At 39.4% G+C, this 2,731-nt stretch overlaps 1 protein-coding gene across 2 annotated transcripts in view; it reads right to left on the bottom strand.

The window, feature by feature from the left end:
* The window catches only part of LOC106870020 (uncharacterized), an 18,378-nt gene extending 17,049 nt beyond the window's left edge, over positions 1–1,329 (bottom strand). The window contains exon 1 of one of the 2 annotated variants that reach the window (XM_014915984.2): positions 1,061–1,329. The gene's annotated coding sequence lies outside the window, so the exon portion shown is untranslated. Of the gene's footprint in view, positions 1–568; positions 873–1,060 lie in introns of those variants that run through there. The other variant, XM_014915985.2, reaches the window with a different exon arrangement.
* Between the last annotated feature and the right edge of the window lie 1,402 nt (positions 1,330–2,731).

Raw genomic sequence — 2,731 nt, 5'->3', positions numbered from 1 at the left:
TCAGTAATGGTTTTTAAGTATAGAATATATATTCAACAAGCATAGTATTGTTTAACGAGTCCATCGTATTGTTGCTTAGGCGACGAAACACGAAAATCTTACTTTAACTCAAGAATCTGAAGTACCGTACACAACTAATGAAACAGTATTCTATCTTTTAAATATATATTTTATAAAATTACATTTTTTATACACAAAAAACAAGATTACAGTAACATATTTGAAGCACTAGAAAATTTAATAACGCTCGTGTTTATGTGTTTGCATATATTTTTTGAAGTTTACGGCTGAATAAGAAGAATTGGATGAACAAAAAATGTTGTACAGGTGGAACAATAATCATGCGTAGCCGTGAACCAGGTTGAGCAGAAGATCGTCTAGGAGACGAACCTCTAATGTTATTATTCCTGTGCCCTATTAAGCCCCCCACCCATTCTCTGTCTCAAATGGCTTACAAGTGGAAGGACAATGGCTACAAATATTCCCAGGGCTTACGTGACTGGCAGGAAAGAAGTTTATCGTCAGATCAGTTTGTGATGTTAAACCGGGTGGCGGAATAAGTACATACCCAAATTGTAATTTTAACATCCTGGGTCTCTATTAACCTGCCAGAAATTCCCTCTGTATGTTTTGTGTACTCAGCGCTTTCTTTTTGAACAGAACGCTACATTATATTATACAAATATGCGGGAGCAGTCGTTCGATCAGCTAGAAAAGGCAACCAAATTTCACTCAAAACACACCGTTTTCGATCTTAAATTACGAAATACACGTCAAAACAATCCCTGATTCATAAAAAGACGAGATGTCGTGGCTGGAACGTCTATAATTATAAGTCTGCTTGATCAGAGGTAACATGGAGCTAAGCAGAAATAATGTATTCGAAAAAGCAAAACAAAACAACAGAAAAGTTTCATAGACATTGTCAAATAATTTTCGTGTATAGATCGATCACATCAAATATCTGTTATATATCATCGACAGTGTATCAATATCTGATACAGATCGATAATCAGCTCAGTAATATTAATGAAACGTGCAAGCAAAAAAACATTTATACCTTTTTTTTTCCCAGCCGTGTGAATATAATGTCGATCTGACTGAATAATGATTGATATTTTCAAACTTTTGCCAACTATGAAGCTCCTTGAGCAAATCTGTTGTTATATATATATTGTTTATAAATACTTTGAGTGGATTCAAATATTTATATAAGAAATAAGTTGTGTCTTAATAGGATTCATAACAAACTTAGAAGCAAGACCTGCCCTCAATAAAAGGGTTGGGTCGAGATACCTTAACTTGTCGCATAGGACCGTAAATAACGGAAGTGAAGTGGTAAACGGTGTTCGGTGAAATACGGTCAACTATGAAAACTTAACTCTTAGCTTCTGCTAGCGAAGTTGTTGTTTAACCCTAGGATAATTCTGATCGGTGGAGGCGCAATGGCCCAGTGGTTAGGGCAACGGACTCGCGGTTTTGATTTCCAGAGCGGGCGTTGTGAGTATTTATTGAGCGAAAACACCTAAAGCTCCACGCGGCTCCTGCAGGGGATGGTGACGAACCCTGCTGTACTCTTTCGCCACAACCTTCTCTCACTCTTTCTTCCTGTTTCTGTTGTGCCTGTAATTCAAAGGGTCAGCCTTGTCACACTGTGTCACGCTGACTCTCCCCGAGAACTACGTTAAGGGTACACGTGTCTGTGGAGTGCTCAGCCACTTGCACGTTAATTTCACGAGCAGGCTGTTCCGTTGATCGGATCAACTGGAACCCTCGACGTCGTAAGCGACGGAGTGCCAACAACAACAATTCTGATCGAGTGAGCGTATGATCAAAAGATTTCCAGTCATTACCTCACCATTTTGATTTTAGGATTTGTGTATCGTGAATAATTGTGTACATTATTTAGATTGTCCTTCCAATTTATTAAGGGTGGGTGAGTGTGACTTGAGGGAGATTTAGTTGATATGTCAAGCAGACGTGCTATTGTGAGTGGCGGTTTCATGCAGTGGCTCTACCATCTAAGCTGTTTAACTGCAAGTAAGCTGTGACCAAACAGACCTATAATAAAAGCATTCCGGTTATGACTATCATATTTATATTCAGATAATGTATTCTAGACTTCTTTATGTAACGTATCTTTCCTTAGTTCATAGAGTAAAGGTAGATTTGATGGGTATTTGGATGCTAACAGGTCGAGTAGCTATTTCAGAAATAGCTGGGAAGTTAACTCCACAGTGGACTGGATTCCTGTTTAGAGGAGTTCCTTGCATATTATAGAAACTGACTTGAACTCTGGCTAAGTTCTAGGGATCATAAATATATATATATAGGCGCAGGAGTGGCTGTGTGGTAAGTAGCTAGCTTACGAACCACATGGTTCCTGGTTCATTCCCACTGCGTGGCACCTTGGGTAAGTGTCTTCTACTATAGCCTCGGGCCGACTAAAGCCTTGTGAGTGGATTTGGTAGACGGAAACTGAAAGAAGCCTGTCGTATATATGTATATATATGTATGTGTGTGTATATGTTTGTGTGTCTGTGTTTGTCCCCCCAACATCGCTTGACAACCGATGCTGGTGTGTTTATGTCCCTGTAACTTAGCGGTTCGGCAAAAGAGACTGATAGAATAAGTACTAGGCATCCAAAGAATAAGTCCTGGCGTCGATTTGCTCGACTAAAGGTGGTGCTCCAGCATGGCCGCAGTCAAATGACTGAAACAAGTAAAAGAG

The sequence above is a fragment of the Octopus bimaculoides genome, chromosome 1 (genome assembly GCF_001194135.2).
Source record: "Octopus bimaculoides isolate UCB-OBI-ISO-001 chromosome 1, ASM119413v2, whole genome shotgun sequence".
Taxonomy (NCBI): domain Eukaryota; kingdom Metazoa; phylum Mollusca; class Cephalopoda; order Octopoda; family Octopodidae; genus Octopus; species Octopus bimaculoides.
This window is presented reverse-complemented; position numbering and strand designations above follow the sequence as displayed.